This window comes from Drosophila kikkawai, chromosome 2R (assembly GCF_030179895.1).
Source record: "Drosophila kikkawai strain 14028-0561.14 chromosome 2R, DkikHiC1v2, whole genome shotgun sequence".
NCBI lineage: Eukaryota > Metazoa > Arthropoda > Insecta > Diptera > Drosophilidae > Drosophila > Drosophila kikkawai.
In genome coordinates this window covers 23,160,017-23,178,787 of record NC_091729.1, presented here as the reverse complement: position 1 = coordinate 23,178,787, position 18,771 = coordinate 23,160,017, and the positions used below count along the sequence as shown (strand labels likewise).

Genomic DNA, 18,771 nt, shown 5'->3' with positions numbered 1-18,771 from the left:
AATAGCAGCAACAAGGACTAGGATGACGCTTCCTTTGACATGTAACTCGATTCAATAGCTAACATTGAGACACGTGAAAAAATATAGATATAAATATAATCGACAAATATGAAAGCTTTAAGAAAATATCTTAAAAATATAAGTATTTAAAGGAGAACCTACACATCATTTAGGATCTTATGGCGGTTAATATTTAGAGTTGAGCTCTTTAACAATTAAAAATAAAATCTTAAAAAATTTTTTACATATTTCTCATAACGTTACAAAAGTTATTAAATTTTTCCTTGTGTATTTTGAAGCCTCTGTTCGCCTGACCTTTGCCCTGTTAATGTGTGTTGGGTCTGTGGGTGGCGTGGCTGTCTAAGGCTAGTGACTCCTCCGCATCTCACCTGATATCCACGTGGCGACATGAGCTCATTGTGTCCTAATTTAAAATTGATTTTCGCTCCCCCTGATGAACCTTCGATAGTAAGGCATGAGGAACAACATCAAATATATCTATGGAAATTCCATGAGGACACGTTTCATTAAGCTAAGTGCTGGCCAACAGCAATTAACACTCTGGCAATTAATATTGTACAAGGAATGAAGTGGCACTTTAAAAATAAAGATACACACATTCCAAAGTCATTAGGGAGCTGAAACGATATACAAGAGAAAGAAAAAAAAAGATTCACTTTAAAGATTTCCCTTAGGAGAAGGAAAAGATAAGAGCGTTTTATAAAAATATAAGGAATTTGTAAGCTAATTAGATATTCAAAGGTGATATGAAATCGATACTTCTGCTATGGAAAAGCATAATTAATAATGTGGTTGTGGGTATCAACGATTTTATTAATGCTAATTAATTGGATAAATGATGCAAGAAAAACCACAAAAACATGTTAATATACAAACCACAAGCACCTTGGAAAATATAAAAAATATCTGATACTCTTTTAGCCGAATATGCCCCAAATGATTCATCTTTTGTGGCATTGCCAAAGTGTTCCAGTAAAAACATCTACTGGGGAAACTACGACAGCCCCAACTGCAAAATCAACAAACATCCAGAATGGCAGAGTACGATGAATATGTTCGAGGCTACGCAAAAGTGATGTTAAAGTTGTTAACAACACATACACACACCCACACCCAGGGAGGGTTGAAAACCCCACACTCTTCTCCTTCCCCTCACTCTTTACGCAAACAATTAAAAGCGAAAGGAACGACACATGCCGGGCCACTTTACAATTATGCGTCCAAACACCAGCACAGTGAAAACAAAGGCACTGAGAACTTAAAAACGAATATGTTTAAATTTAAAAATATTATTTTAAACCTTAAATTCGTTTTAAGATATTATACAAATAAGCCTCTAAAAAACGTTTATACTTAGCAATTAATTAATGTCGCTTAAATGTTATTCTTTCTGTACCAATCTGGTTGAGCTGAGCCTTCGAAAAGAAGCCTTACCCAAACTAGCCACATATCCCAAGGCCGCCTGCCAGCGAAAAGCACCCACAACCCCCCATAACCACCCACAAGCACCCACATTTACATACCCCGTCGCCTGGACATCCTTTGTGGCTTCACTTCCCTGCGAAAACTGTTGGAAAAGTTTTCTTTCCCGGTTTAATTGCTGCTGGCTCTCGTCCGTACTTCGTGTGTGAGAATAGCGGGGAAAATGGGGAAAAGTAAGGGAAAAATATAAGCGAATAGGGTGGGAAAATGTAAGCGTAAGGGGGATGGAGTGGAAGGGAAGTAGGGAAATGGGAAAGTGTGTGTTTCTGGGGCCCAGAGTTAATCTGTGGTTTGGGAGTCTGCATTTGACATTCTTCTAGCTTTCGCTTCGTGACCAATTCGTAGAGAAGTTGTCTGAGATTGGGGATATATTTATTAAACAGGTTCCACTGAGATCATCAATATGGCTAGCTAGACAAAAACAAAAACTTGACCATTATCAATCATTGACGTTAATAAAGCTAAGGCTAATCGATAAAGTCTGCCAATCTTTTGACAGTCAAGGAAAATTTTTGAGCTTTGATTAAAACTTTTTAATACTTAGCCTGAAGGTCTTGACATCTTTTATAATTTACCATGAAATGAAAGCCAATCAATTTGTCGGAACAAAAAATTAAATGCAAAAATCATAATTCAAATAAATGCAAGCTGAAGCTTTCCTTAAAACAGAAATAACCTTCAGAGAATCCCCTCTACCGACCCCTTCAAAACATCTAATAAGCAGAGAACAGCACAATTTCTATTGACTAAGAAATTTGGCAGCAATTTCTGAAGGGGGATTCCCAGGGGAGAACACAGAAACAACTTGCAAACTTTTTTACACCCAACACAAACGTATGAGCGCAATGTGTAACCTTTTCCCAGGTGCCAACGTCTTCGTTTCGCACGTTCTTGGCTTCGTTTTTATTAACCTTTCATATTGCCCGCTGATGGTGTGTGAAGCTCATATGCTCTGGATATATATTGTACATATATACACACACATATCCGCTATCTATAACTTTGCGTTGGTTTTTTGTGACAATTGTTCGCCGCTTAACAGAAACTTGATGGGGGTTTTTATGAGTGACTTTCCGCAATTAGAGGAAAAACTTCACCCTGCTGCCGGCAAAGCAATTCACCTCCAAGGACTCGGCAAGTTGTGCTCATAATTTGGTTTCCTCCAATTAGCAGAGTGAGAGAGAGAGAGAGAGAGAGAGCAAAAGCGACGAGGACATTTGCAACTCACTTGGCATTGGCAATTATTTATTATTACTTTTACCCCAACTTGTACTGCATCGGTTGGGTAGCTTGGTTGTTCCGCAAAGCTTTTTTGATTGACTAAAAGCCAACAGCTATATATGGATAGAAATCTCTGAAAAAAAGGGGTTTTATAAATGTAAAAAAAAAGTATTTAGGAAATGTAATGGTCTTTATAATTTAAAAAATGATTATGGTATATTTAAAACAGTTTTCAAGTTTCTTAAAGACTTAAACAAGTAATATTTAAACTGTAAGGACTCTCTAGGAAAAACCAATCTCTTTATATTTATATTATAAAAAAAATCTATATTAGATACAGTATATCTAAACAAATCATATTGGAACGTGTTTCTTGGCTTTATATATTTTTTTTTTGAAGAGTGAACTTTTGATATTTGGAATTCGCTGCACATGTCCATCCATTGCTCTGAGGGATGTAGTTGGCTGTTGGCTTTAGCTCTTGCTGGTTTAGTTTGCTTTGAGTTTCATTTGGTTTGGGATTTGGCCGTGGATGTCGATGTGGATTTGGATGTCGGTCGGATGTTGAATGTTCTGCATTGGACGCCGGACGCTGGACGTTAACGTTAACGTTGTTGCCCAACATGCGTAGTTGGCCCTGGCAAATTGCAATTGCATTTTACTGGCAAACATTTTTTGCTGCCACTTTCCCATGGACGGACCCCCCACAAATCGCTCAAATCAATTCGTTGCGGTTCGCATTCGGTTTTATTTCATTGCGATTCGATTCCATTCGCTCTGCCTTTGCTGTGGGTTAAAAATAAGCTTCTCCATCGAGTTTTAAACCTAATTAATGTTTCACAAAATCAAAATTCGATTGGGGAGAACCCGCACGGCCTTGGGGAAATTTTTGTTTAGTGCAAAATCTAATCAAAAACCAAGTAAATTTCCAGGTGGTGCTTCTGTGTTAGTGGAAATAATGAAAAGAAAGGAGAAGAATATCAGAATTACAGAGGAAATTGCCAAGTGGCCAAGCAGCTGTCCATTGTCCAGTCTTTGCCTTCTCATAATGCAACATTTTCTTGATTTAAAAATGCTTTTTCTGTGTAATTATCAATCAATTTTGATCATTGATAAGTGATGCAATTATTAATATTCAATTATTTGTAATGCCAGCATTTTTCGTGTTAATTTTTGACATGATAAAATTATTAAAACTATAAATTGGTGGTTAAAAAGTATTCAACATTTTTTTTTGTTCAAAATTTCCTTAATTAGAAGCAAATATGAGTTCAAATATGATAACATTAGCTGGTATTTGTTCTTAGCTTTGATAAATATTTCATGAAATATTTGCTAACCATTTTGTACGTATTTTGGCTCTTTAAAAATTCTCCACACATTCTCTTTAGGCCAAAGCACCACCTGAAGCCATAAATTCAGCAAATTTAGAATTTATATATTTTTAAAATATCCATTTTGCTGTTTAGAGCTTTAAAAATTCCAACAGCATTCTATAAATGTTTCACATAAACCAAAGCAAAATATTATCAAAAATACATGCCTTCAAAAAATGCCCCTTACTAAAATCTAGGCCGACGAGTAGAATTGATTATGGGTTCGGGTCGGACCAGGCCAGACCCTTAAAGATGCCAATAACCAGACAAGTGGCATGAGGAAAGGGAGGCCGCGTTCCGAGTAACCTTATCGGGCAGGAACCTCGACCAAGTACTCTCTACTTATGACGTGTAAGCGGCTCGAACAGTTTATGCGATTTACAGCTTTATTGACGGCACGTGCCAAACCGGCCGAAAAGAGAGGGATGGTTGCTTCCACCCCCCATCCAGAACGTGTGAAATACTATCCGCCATAATCCGACCCTCTCCTCCACTCCTCCTCCTCTCTGGCCGTTTCCTTGAGATACTCATTATCAATGAACTCGGCGCTCGGCGAGGTTATCGCACTGGAATTCCGCGTCCATCTCATTTCAGAACTTAGCGACAGCCGCGAGCAATTTAAAAACTGTTTCTAAATTGCCTCGAATTTCCAGGCTGCCAAGTGTCGACTCCCTCTGACATCTACTAAGTGACATTAGTTGGCACTTTATGCAGATTTTTGGGTTATTTTTTTCCGTTCGTCTCTCACTCTGGCTTAAGGTCAGCCAAGTGTGCGTGTTTGGGTGCCAAATAAAAGTCAATAAAACGGCAGCAAAGCAACTTGATGACCATAAATAATTTTTATGTTCAATGTTGCTTTGGCTGCCAAGCGAACTGCGTCAAATTAACTGCACAAAATGATTTGGCGATAAATAGATAACAAAACACAGAGGAAATAAAAGAAACAAGAAAGAAAGCTAACTTCGGCACGCCGAAGTTTGTATACCCTTGCAGATTGGTTTTCATATTTATGTCATAAATTATAATGCCGAAAACAGACACTAAACTGAGTTACATACCATTTTACCTATACTTATTATGTTTGCAGTTTGACAGTTACAGTTATACATTCCCAGCTTTACATTTTCTCTACATCTGATCGCTTCTATGGCTGCTATATGATATAGTTGTCCGACTTTCATAAAATGTATACCAAAATTCTATAATAATAAGTAAAGCTCATATCTCAGAGTAGATGAAAATACATTGAAAAACAACGAAGTTATAATTTTTTCTATTACTTTCCCTATCGTTCCTATGGCAGCTATAAGATATAGTCGTCCGATTGTCATAAAATTTTTACCAAAATTTTGAAATAATACCAGAAGCTCATGTGTCAAAGTAGATTAAAATACGTTGAAAAACAACGAAGTTATAATTTTTTTGATTAATTTCCCGATCGTTCCTATGGCAGCTATAAGATATAGTGGTCCGATTTTCATAAAATTTTTACCAAAATTCTGGAATAATATAAAAAGGCTATATCTCAAAAATGATGGAATAATATTGAAAAACAGCCAAGTTAAAATTATTTTTCTAAAAATTTATTGAACATTTGTATGGCAGCTATATGATATAGTCGTCCGATCCGGCCCGTTCCGACATATATAGCAGTGAGAGTATATAGAAGACTATATGCAAAGTTTCATTCAGATAGCTTTAAAACTGAGGGACTAGTTTGCGTAGAAACGGACAGACGGACGGACAGACGGACAGACGGACAGACGGACAGACGGACGGACAGACGGACAGACGGACATGGCTAGATCGACTCGGCTGTTGATGCTGATCAAGAATATATATACTTTATAGGGTCGGAAACGTCTCCTTCACTGCGTTGCAAACTTCTGACTGAAATTATAATACCCTGCAAGGGTATAAAAACAAATCCCTCAAATTTATTTAACCGAAAACGTTGAATGAATTCAAAGTGTTTCAGAGAATTGACGTCATAAAATTGTTGGAATCTATAAGCATTTCCTGTGGGAAAATTGTTTCAATCGTTAATATTAGCCATATGAACAAGCAGTTTATTAAGAGTTAAAGTTTTAGTATAGATTTTATTCGATTTTATTAGAATTTCATGGTATAAATAGCTAGTGTGTTGTTTAGTTTTGTTAAATTTCTTTTATTAAAAAACTTTATAATACAACCTAACCAATTTATATTCATTTTTGTTTCACAACGTTACTCACTTCAACTCAATTAGCACTCCCAAACATTTCCGACTTTTGCAGCCGCATAACGAGTTTCCACAAAAATCTTTTAGTTCTTAACTTTGGGCATTCACTGAGAGCACAAAATAAAAAAAAAATAACCAAAAGCTCATTCTGGGCACTCTGAACAAATTATAATTCAATTGCACTCAATTGAGTGCCACCCAAAGGGTGGAGGAGCACGAGCTCAGTTCGAAGAGGATGAATTCGGGGGAGCAACCACTAAAGCCACCAAACAATTTAACCACTCATCCTCACATACTTGGCGTTTCATTTTGCGATTATAATTCCGTTTACGGATGGCACAGCGTTAATGAAATAAAATAAAAACATTTAATTTTAATTCTGTTTTGTAATGAGTCATGATGAAGTGGAGAGGGAGCGTGGGCGAAAGTGGATTCAGTTGAAATGCTGGCAGGCCAGATGTTTGGGCACAGGATTGCACAAAGTTTGGCCTAAATATGCGATGGCCTCTGGTTGGCAAAAATGTTTTTTAATTATGCCTATGTGTGCGCACTGCCTGTGTGTGTCCGTATGTGCGTTGGTCCTTTCACTTGAAAGGACTCGCCTCTCGGCCTCTTGGTTTTGCGGTTCGGGTCCGTGCTAAATGCGCATATGGCGCGAAATGAATTTTCGCTGAGCAAAATGGAAAGCTGAGAGGGATAGCCATAACTGGGGCTGGGGAAAAGGCTTATAACTATGTGGATATCTAGTAGAATGAATTTTAATTTATAATAAACAAAAGAGGGAGGGTGTACGGTGCTCCAGCAATCACTGCAGTTTTTAAATCTATCAAAAAAGTGTCAACAAGTATGTAATACTATTTTTTTAGGTAACAAATTCAGTTTTTAAAATTTGTCAGCTTAATTTTAAATAGCTTTTGAAGGATTTTAAAGGCCTAGTATATGCAGAAAATTGATTAAAATACTCTTTACGATTTAAAATTTGTTAGCTTAATGTTAAATACCTTTTGAAGAAGAAAAGTATATGTAGAAACTGGATTAGAATACGTTTTTAAAATGTTTATCTATATTTAAAGGTTTTAAGTATATTTTAAAATTAATATTTTATATATTTAACATATCAAATATTTCATTTTAACAATTTTAAATATAAACCCAAGTCTACAAAAATTTAATCCAAGATATTTTTAAAAACTCTTAAAGAATTTCTGCGAATTTCTTTATACTTCAAGTAACATCTCTGGTATTTTTTCATAATTTTTCCCAAACAAAGTCCAATACTCTCATTATTTTACCGAGTTCCGCACAACACACAGCCTTACATAGTTGAAATAATATGTCATGTGTGCACTTCTCAGCCAACAACTACAACAACCACTACAGGGAAACACGCATACCCACATTGTTGTTGTTTTTGTTCAAGTTTTGTTGCTTTTGTGGCTGTTGCCTCTGCTCTGCAGTGCATTTATTTGTATTTGTTATACCCTTGCAGGGTATTATAATTTCAGTCAGAAGTTTGCAACGCAGTAAAGGAGACGTTTCCGACCCTATAAAGTATATATATTCTTGATCAGCATCAACAGCCGAGTCGATCTAGCCATGTCCGTCTGTCCGTCTGTCCGTCTGTCCGTTTCTACGCAAACTAGTCCCTCAGTTTTAAAGCTATCTGAATGAAACTTTGCATATAGTCTTCTATATACTCTCACTGCTATATATGTCGGAACGGGCCGGATCGGACGACTATATCATATAGCTGCCATACAAATGTTCGATATATTTTTAGAAAAAAAATTATAACTTTGTTGTTTTTCAACATTTTGGCACCATTTTTTAGATATGACCATTTTATATTATTTCTGAATTTTGGTAAAAATTTTATGAAAATCGGACGACTATATCATATAGCTGCCGTAGGAACGATCGGGAAATTAATAGAAAAAAAATTATATATTCGTTGTTTTTCAACGTATTTTCATCTACTCCGGGATATAAGCTTATTTTATTATTCTAGACCTTTGGTATAAATTTCAAAAAAATCGGACAACTATATCATATAGCTGCCATATAAACCGATCGGTAGATGTATACAAAATGTAAAGCTGGGAATGCAAAACTGTAACTGTCAAACTGTAAACATAATAAGTATAGGTAAAATGTAATGAAATAATATCTGCAAGGGTATACAAACTTCGGCGTGCCGAAGTTAGCTTCCTTTCTTGTTTTTTTCATTATTTTTATGCTGCATCCAAAGTTTCAGCTTGAAGTTGGCTTTAAAGATTTTTGCCCGCCTTTTGCCTACTTTCGGGGATCTGTTTTAAATTTATGGGCGTGGCAAAAGGAAGGAGGCGGGGTAGGAGGAGGCGTGTGTTAATGTAATTATGATAAAATGCGTCACCGCAACGAGTTGAATGGGCTTTTCGCCCATTCATTTTCGGGGGGGTGTGGGTAGGGGAGTTGCTCCGGAATTTCCCACCGCGCTTGTTGTTGAACAAATTTGTTGCCAAAAACACGCAGCAACACTTGAGTACACGCGTCGTAGAAAACAATAAATTTATAAACGTTCGTCCTTCCATCCTTTTCGGCTTTTCCCGCTCTGTGTGTGTGCGCCGCACTTCGGAGTTATGCCAACAATAATGGCGCAAAACGTTCTCTGCAGAGGATGGTTGGGAGGTCCACGGTAGTATAACCCCATGGAAGAGTCCCTGACAAATGGGTGTTTTTCGGGGCCAGAATGGATAGCAAAGATATAGAGAAAAAGAGAGGGCAGGCTCTTCTGTTCTGCGTACGTGCTTTGGCGAAGGAGTTTCTAAAGGTTTTCGTTTTCCAAGAACGTAGAGAGGTGTTGTGCCTTAGCCTGAAAATTGTGCTTTTTGTTTCGAAATCTTTTAGCTGAAAAAGGTAATGTTTTGTACAGACCGAGTTATGTTTTATATAAGAAATTGTATTATATTTATTAAAGGAATAAATTAGAGCTTATGGCATACCCAGTCTCCAGTTTGTATAAATCCATTGCATACTTTTTGGCATGTTTTGATTGTAATTACTTCTCCCATCTCCCATCTACTTACTCTCTTGAGATTAGTAGCTGCAACTCCCCATTTAGAGTTTTAATTTAAAAGCTTTTTGCTAAAATAAAGATAAACCCTGTGTGATATGCCAGGGCTTACTAACTATGAGGAATTCTACAATGTTGTGAAAGGCGAAAATCCCCAAAAAATCCAGCTTAGTAATGTCCCCATGCAAGCTCATCCAAACTTCGTTTCAGAAATGTAAACTTTATTTCCTTTTTTGCTCCTTTTCTTTTTGCACTTCAAAAAATGTATTTTAGCCCGAAGAAGCGTCATGTCATGTGTGTGGCTGTGTGTGTGTGTATTTATGTATCTGTGTGTGGCGTGTGGTTATTCCCGCTTGCTAAACAATGAAACTTTATTTGCGATATTTCTGCTCACTTCCTGGGTTCCCGTTCCCTGGCTTTGCCTTTGTTTCCCCATTTGGGTTCTGCCTTTCGCGCTGATGTTTCTGTTGTTATTGCATTTTCATTGTTTGTTATTTACTTTGGCACTTTTGCTCTGTTACAATTTTTAGTTGAGCGACCAACCGACACACAGGCAGACAGACAACAACGACGACGCTGATGTTATTTATTGGCCAACAATGCCAACAGCAAAAACAGGGCCAAAGTGCCGGCGAATCCGCTCACGTTTCAAATAAATTGATTAAATTTCATGACACTTCATCATGCCACAGCAGCAGCAGCAGCCGCTGACGCCACAGCCGGCAACAACAATCAAATTTCCACGCTTTTCGAGCGGTTTTTTGGAAGCTAGAACTTCTTCTTTTTCCCACACAAAGCATACTTATGAGGGTTGTATAGGGGGGTTGAGTATCGTGCAGGGAGAAAAAAATATGGTGTGAAATGGGTCATCAGTTTCGAATTTGGCTTGGCTGTTTGAATATTGAATGTGCTAGTATCGGAAATGGATGATAGGGGCTTAGGTACATTTAGAAATAATTAAAGGTTCTTTTTTTTTGGAAAAGGATATGAGAAGGAAAATCTTATTATGGCATACTTTTTGGCATATCTGGAGGAGTTTTTATTAGTAGACATTTTTGGAAAAGGAATTTTCTTAAAGCTTTCAAATGGCTTACCGGATACATCTTAGAAGTTTTTATTTCTGAACTTTATCAGAAATGACATTTTATCAAGGGTTTCTCAAGATCCAATCAGTTCAAAAATGTAAACACAAAACTAAATTTTTTAAAATCAATCATTGCATACTTTTAGACAGCTTATGTAGTGATTTCAAATCTCTAAAAATTCTATAATATTTTGATTGTAAACATTCACTTGGTACACTTAAGTAACCCTTTTTTTTGTCAGTTTTAAAGTCTGCATGCCATGTTCTTTGTGACATGATTATTATTATTATGCAAGCAGGCGTACCAAGTGGCGTTTTTGCTTCTCACAAAAAAAAGACAGTCGTGGGAAACCGCAGCATACTTCCAGGCGCTAATTAACCAACTTGTCCCTGCATCCTGAACTCCACCGGCTCCGCCCCCTCGAGTAATGAATATTTGAAAAGCGTTTTTTAATTGAATTTACACTCGCTCCAGTTTTACGTGTTTTTTTCCTTCTCTGCCCACCCAGACACTCACAACGTTTGTCTTTTGCCTTCTGAAAATAACAAAAACCATATGCCAACAAGAAAATACATAAAAAAGCGAACGGAAGAGCAAACATTTAATCAAATTAAAAAGCCAGCTTCCCTCGCATTCACACATTTACTACGTATATATTTGATTTAATTACATTTTTTTCTCTCGGTTACCATTTATTTTTTTTCGTTTTCGGTCGGCAAATGAACTGCATAAAAGAAAAACCCCAAAAAAGAGCTTAACAAAAAACAAAAATAAAAATAAATACTCTTGTCGATAGGGAAAAGGCGAAGAAGAAGTATTTCTAAATAAGTACCAAAGACTTGTGTTTTGTTGGGTTATTTGAACCTTTTTCGGTGGATCTCAGTGGGCAGCGTTTGCATTTTGAACTGCGAAAAGTGAAATGCCAGAAAGCGCGGGTCAGCGGAAGGTTCGCGCCATTCATTTCAGATCGTTTGTTGGCAGGGCCTGCTGCTAACGACTGAAATTAATTGCCCACAAATATTTTGTTTAAGGGAGAAAATTAATTTATATGAATGTGATAAGAAGTTATTACTTTAGAGATTAGAGATTACTTTTTAAAAAATCAAAAACTCAACATAAAAACACAAAAACTATGGTAATAAAATACTGAAATTCCCTTTTCATTGTAAGCTATTGATTTTTACCAAAACAAAAAACATAAAGCCCTAAAATTGGACAGCATTATCCAACTTTAATCAACGTACTTGCACAGAAAACTCAGAAAAACCATTCAACTTTTGTTATAGCCACTTTCAAATACCGAATCTACCCACTGGAATTCGCTGTTCCTGCTTGCTTACTTTCCTGCTTTTGCCACCAGAAACTCTGTTCCGTTGACTCCTCGCGGCGAAAATCTCTTCAAAGTTGGCTTCATTTTGGCACTTGACGCTCACTTCTGGACCGCTTTCGCATTTCTAACATATTTCCACTTTTATTTCGCTGTTAATGTAATTTCATTTTACGCTCTTTCCGCTTTCTTCCTTTCGCGCTGGCCCTATGGAATTTTGTGAAGGACTTTTCATGTGGATAATTAAGCAAAATACCAACAAAAGCAGCCAAAAGGGCAAAACTGAACAAAAAAAAACGAAATATACAAAAAATAGGCAAGTGGAAAAAGAGCTGAAGCGTAATTTGTTGATGTATGAAGCCACGCCCACATTGGCAGAGTTTCCCCGATTTTATTTCGCCCCCTTTTCTTTCATATTAAATTGCATTATATTTATTTTGCTCAAAGAACTTTATTTGCGGTTGAGCATCTCGACCTACGTTTTTTATTTATTTCCTATTTCTGTTTGCCTTTTTCTTTTTTTTTTTTGATGCTCAGTTTCGGCAGCTAATTAAATATGAAATAATTGGTTTACGAGAAAATATTTGAAAGGAAAAAAAGGTGACTCAAAGGAATTGAGGTTGTATATTGTCTTAAATTAAAAAAAAGATAATAATTAAGGGAGAGAGTATGCGAAATTGTGGACTAAGCAAAATATTTAAGCAAATAAACTCATTAAAATCACATTTCCCAAATGCTTTTGTACAAAAATCTTTAAAGATTTGTCTTTTTCATTGACACTTTTAAAGATACACAAACGAATTTGTAGCCAACTATTTATGGCCTGTCTCATTTGGGGTTTCATAAATTTTCTTGACAAAAATCTTTCAAATTTGTTCTCTAGAATATTTGAATTTATCTGGAATAGGCAAGCATTTAGTCGGTTTAAAAATAGTTGCTTTTAAAATACATTATTCTTTAATGTTCTGAACATCACATAACTATTTTTGGCTCTGAAATCAGAAATATACAATTTTGTCATAATTTTTTTTTATTTTTTATTCGGTTTTTAATTTTATTTCGGTTTTTGGTCAATTTGAAATATAAAAGACGCAATATACGATAGATGGCGTGCATTAAATTGGCTCTCGACACAAGGATGGCTCGTTTAGGCCAACAAATTGCAGTTCTCTCGATGGTTAATTGAAAGTCCAGCTCTTGTAGCTTGCTTTAAATCTTTTCTATTTGTATTTTTTTCTTTTGGTTTCAAGAGGTCAAGGGAAGTTGAAAATCAAGGAGAGAGCGAAGAGCTGCATTCAATTGCGCCAGCTGCCACATCCTGCCGCACGGCCAGGATATGGAGTTTGGCTCTGGCCGACTGCAATCGACAAAATGTGCTTCAATAGTTTTCTAATGGACTTCATCCGCCATTTAATGCACACACACCACATACACACACACACACACACACTCCGCTTTCCGTCCACGTCGGCCGCCATGGCAATTGAGGTCCGAAAAAGGCGAGCACGTTGGCAGCTTGCAAAGATTAATGATCAGTGCAGGCGCAGGACATGGCAGGATACGCCCAGCACACACACACACACAGCAGACACACTATGTGCTGCTATATGCGATAATATGCGATTTGGAGCCTCGCATCCGAGGCGTATCAATAAAAATCCAACCTTCTGCTGAACCACTTCAGCCGCCCAGATGCTCCGCCTGCTTTGGCTGCTGCTATTGACAGAGCCATCGAGCAGGGACAGGATTCACGTTCAGCTTCATCCCATACCACAGCTCCACCAGCTCATACCCAACTAGAGCTTCGAATCCTTTTGCAGCACAGCATTTGCCATGCATGAAGTTATTTAATAAAAATTGAATGGCTTTTCCCTCCACACGCTCTCTCACTCTGTTTGTGTTTGGTTATCGATATGAGCAGTCGGCAGTCAGCAGCCAATCGCCTTGGCACAATGAACTCCTTTCTCCTTATTTGGAGACTATTAAAATCAATGCCCTGACGAACAACAGGAGAAAAGGTGAATGGATGCAGCAATGGTAGAAATTCCAAAGGAAATTTCAAGATCTTCAAACGAGTGTTGACAGGTAATTTAATAAAAAGAAAGTCTTGTACTTGAAAAAGAACTTTGTGAACGGAAGGATTCCTTAAGAGTAAATTAAAAGTGAAGGGTAATTATTCTTTAAGAATCTTAGGAGCTGGAGTTGGATTTTTAAAAATAGTAACTTAATTAAAATAGACATTGTAATTAAATATTAAATAATTATTTTTAGGGAGCTGGAGATGCATTTTTAGAAACCGTAACTAATTGAAACCGAGTTTAAATCAGTTGTCCTTTTCTGGCAAACATTTCATCAAAATTCCCATTATTTTAAGACTTAGAAATACTTACTTTTAATCATTTTATTTAGTTTTTAATTATGTCTGGGAGTCTTTATTAATAAAGCGTTACCAAGTTGTATCTAAATGTTCGCTCAGTTTAAATGAGAATCTCTTAAGCTTCTGCTAATTGAAATTCAAAACAAAAAATTTCGCCTCATTTCAACTGAACAAAAAAATGTATTGTATTGAAAATTGAAAAGAGCTCCTCCATCGTGACTTAAATGAGCCGTCAGCCGCCTAGTCAACTCCCCAACCAATCGCCGTAATACTAGTAAAAGTTTGCCATGAATTCATGGACTCGACGCCCAATATTTCCACCTGATGGATCCATTTCCATTGGGGGAATAGAACAGGCACAGCTGGCTGCAGCTGCTTTTCCTTCTATATTTTTTTTTTGTTCTCTCTTCCTCATTCGGGAAACTAGAAATTCAATTCGTGACGTGAAATGTAATATTCATTAAAATTATAATGCGCACACGTTAGTTTAGAGCTGGGCAAAACGAGGCTCTAGTTCTGGACCCAGGATGGAATTCCCAAAAGCCCGGCAGGATGTGCACTGATGTGTGTGGATTTTCCGCATATTCCGCCCATTGCAGCCGCATTTTAGGACTAAATCCGCTCAGTGCAGTTTGGCAAATTGTGCAAGCGCCGCCGCTAACTTTTGTGCCTATGAGGAAATGAGAGTGGAGGGAAGGATGGTATGTAGGTTTGCTGCCAGGACCCTCACCCTCACACAAGTGTCTGTAGTAATTGCCGCCGTGCCGTTGATTACACTTCAGCATGCGCATATACACAGCTCCCTCTACATAAACTTCGCGAACACACACCCACACCCAACCAACCCCATTTTCATGGTGGTGGAACTCGCCCGCTGGGCTTTTAACTGCGCTAGTTTCAGCCATAAACTCGAGCTTCAGAGCTGTGGAACTGCAGCTGCATCTGGAGCTGAATCCAAGCAGAAGCTGGGCCAGCACATGATTGCCAGCCGACAAAGTTGGCGTTAACGTTTTCTTTTATTGAGTTCATTAAGAGAAAAGCTTGTTGTTGGGTTCATTAAAAAGTGAATCAGTATCTGTTTTACTTTATTTTAAGTGTTTAGAGGTCTGGTTTGTAGATATAAAATCAAACTATTAACAAGTCTTTTTGGGAAGTAGGTAAATCATATATTTTATTAAATTTATTATTGGTTTATTAAAAATATAATAAATACTTATCAGTATTATAAAAAATCAGCATAATTAAGTGCTTGTTTTGATTAATATTCTAGCTTTATATTTTACAAATCAAATGGAAAACTTTAGTCACCTTTTTTGCTTATATGCATATATGGATGTGTGCAGTCCTGGTCCTGTCCCTCTTTAGTTCGAGAGCTTTGGATCCTGAGCTAAACGTCTGCTTTTACCGCCACCCCGCCTTTTCCACATCGTTTTGGGCTCTTCCTGTGTGAGCTGCGGCAACAGCTATATTTGAATATTTAATTTTTTAGCGAGCTGGGAACATTTCGCACTTTGAAACCTGACGCTAAACGATGCCAGACCTATCGTCGTTACTTGCCACCCCACCCCCTCTGGGTGTGTGTGGGCTTTGGCAGGGCAAACAAAATGTTTTCCACACCAAATGATGGCGTCCATTGATTGAGAGTTCAATGCTCTCTTTTTGAGGACACCAAACCCAATTGGCTTTCGTCCGAAATCATCAAAAATTCCATAATTAATATAATTCGGACACGAGTCAAGTTTGATGGGCCGGCGACCACGCCTTCTTTTACCCAAAAACTGTCCATTTTTCACCTGTCATCTTTTTTAATTAAAAGAATTCCGCTTTAATAAATTCAACTTTGACAGCAGGCGAATGGCAGAAGGTGCCAGGCAAATTAATGAATGAATTGTGTGAGTGAAAGAATGAACGAATGGGCCGAATGGCCCACTGATGAATGCACGCAGCTCATGTTTAAGCCTTTGCCCAGTTAACTGGGCAATAATTTAAAAGGTCTTTCAATATTTAATTGACTTGGTTTAAGGGAATTCACGGACAATACCTTTTGACGAAAAGAATGGCATTGAATGCAGTAAAGGATTGTCGTTCGTAGTAATCGGTTTACGTTTCCTTTGCACTTTTTAAGAGAACTTTGGTAATATTTAAACCACAAATTATGTATTTTATGTTATTAATTCAAAGTTAACAGCGAAATTAACATTTTAAATCCTACTTTAAGGCACCTTATTGGTCGATTTCACATCATTTGAAATTCCATTAATTTCTGTCATTTAAAGTATTTATTCTGAAAATATTTCTCATTTCTCTATTTCGCATTTTCATTCTTTATGCAGTTTTTGAAGAATTTTCCGAGGGAAATTCCATTAATCCGTTTGACATTTCGCCGTTGCGTTGAAGCGACCCAGTTTGACATCGACTTGCAGTGCAAAAATCTCGAAACTTTTTATTTTTCCTCCTCCTATTTTCAGTTTCACGAAATAACCGAAAAGAGCACGTTGAAGGGGTGGAAAACGAGCAAGTTGGGCCAAGAGGTTTTTGGGAGGGACGAAAGTAGCAAAAAAGTACGCGCCAAACTGTATGACATTATGGCCATTGCGAGGAGTTGTTGCTGTTGTTGTTGTTAGCCCACGCGCTCTACGTGCAATGTCACCCATAATGTCACCCACATATAGTACACAAAACACTGTAAAAAATATGTTAGGTCATATTTTATAGCCTAAATTAAAGGTATTTTCTTTTAGCCAGGTATTTTTAGGTTACCTCTCATTTTTCAAGACATTTTTACAGAAATGTTTATTATTTCTATATTTTATTCTTAAATAATTTCAAACTAGTGATCATTTTTTCTCTGTGTACCAAACTTATAACCCACACATACACATTTCTACTCATACAAATCCACTCACACTCGCAAAAGCTTCCGCTCTGGTTGCATTGTTCATTTAAATTCTAATTTGTATTTGGTGCACTCGACAGTAGGACAGCCTTCGGCGGATTAGGGGGCGTGGCAAGGGCCAGAGCAGGGTTTTTTCCTGGGTGGCAGGGACACGTTTCCTGTCAGTGGACAGGTGGTAGTGTACAGGTCGACATGGGGACCGACTTGGAACCTCCCAAATGTCCCATTCTCCACTTACAGAATGCACAAAAAGAAGCCCTGCCGTGTCCCAATAATGTCCTTGAAAAAAGGCAAATTCGACTTGTGAACTTTCGTTACCTGTTTTCGTGGGCGTAGGTGAGAGACTTGCCCCAATGGGCGTGGCCCACACATATACACACCCACAATTTGTTATTGTTAGAAGTTCATCTTGATTCCGCTTTTCGCTGCAAATTTGAATTTTCCCGGAGATTTGCAATCATATTTTCAAGAGAGAGAGAGAATTTTATTTCGGTAGCAAAAGTCCCCTAAAATTATTGAAAAACCATAAAGCAACTAATTTTGATAACAGGAAGTTTTGGCAAGTTTTTTTTTTCACAAAGAAAATGTGCAAAACTTTCGGTTAGCTGGGGAAAATTTAATTTTATTTCAGAAAGATTTATTTTTTTTGGCTTGCTAAGTAATAAATTTAAATTTGGGTGTTGGTAAATCTTAAGTTTTAGAAGAGTGCAGTTTATAAACAATAATTTGGTGGAAATAAATCAAGAAAAGTTAGAACTACATACGTATATAGGGAATTCCCCTTTAACCACTTGGATATTCCATGACTCAGTTCGAATTTAGGCCAAGGACCTTATCTATGTTATCCGTAGGTGCAAAGGTTAATTTGCAGCTATATATATATATCGCCGATTGTCTCGCACAATTCTCTCCCCCTTTTGGGTTTTTCCAATCTAGAATTCTCTTATCTCATTGCATTGCTGGCATAGTTGGCTATCGGCCATTCCAATCTGTAGGCTCCCCCGTTTTCCGACTTTTCCCTTGCAATTTCCCCGCCAGTTAAGCCGACATGTCGTTTCATTTAAAGTTTATCGCGTTTCTCCCCTCCCTTGCCCTCTCTCTCTCTCTCTGGTCCCTTTTCCACTTTCCTTGGTTTTTAGTGGGCATTCTGAGTTTTTTAATTCAGTTGCAACTGAGTTTGTTGTTGGCTCTGGCTACTGGGCTGCTTTAGTTGATTAAAAACCGCACTCAAAGTGGAAATGCGCTTTTCTTTGTTCCCTATCTCTCTCTCTCCCTCGACGGTCCCCCTCTCAGCCAGTGTGTCTTATGGCTTTTGTTCTGGAATTTATAGCAGGTTTAACCCACTTCGCCGCAATGTTCTCGATTTCAAACCCCCCCCCAAGGCTGTCGGCCATGTAAACTTTTTAAATTAGTTGTCAAATGCAAGCTGCTAAGCGGAATACGATAACACACACACACACACACAGGCAACAAAATAATATATATGTACACAAGGGAAAATCGCTAACTGGCATTAATTAAAAGGCGAAATATTTCCAGAGTTTTATGTCCGTCGCGGCATGCTGCATATTATTGCGTGCCGCAAGTGCATTGACTTTCCGCCGCGAATGAAATGCAATTCAATGGGAAATTGTTGTTAAAATGTTTCGGCTGGCTTATACTCCCCGAGAAACGCAAACATAAATCTAAGATAAGGCTATTAAACAAAGTTTA

General features: G+C 37.5%; 1 protein-coding gene across 3 annotated transcripts in view; it reads left to right on the top strand.

Moving 5' to 3' along the window:
• The window catches only part of ttv (exostosin glycosyltransferase 1 ttv), a 68,512-nt gene that overhangs the window by 3,295 nt on the left and 46,446 nt on the right, over positions 1-18,771 (top strand). The gene's annotated exons all lie outside the window — the stretch shown is intronic.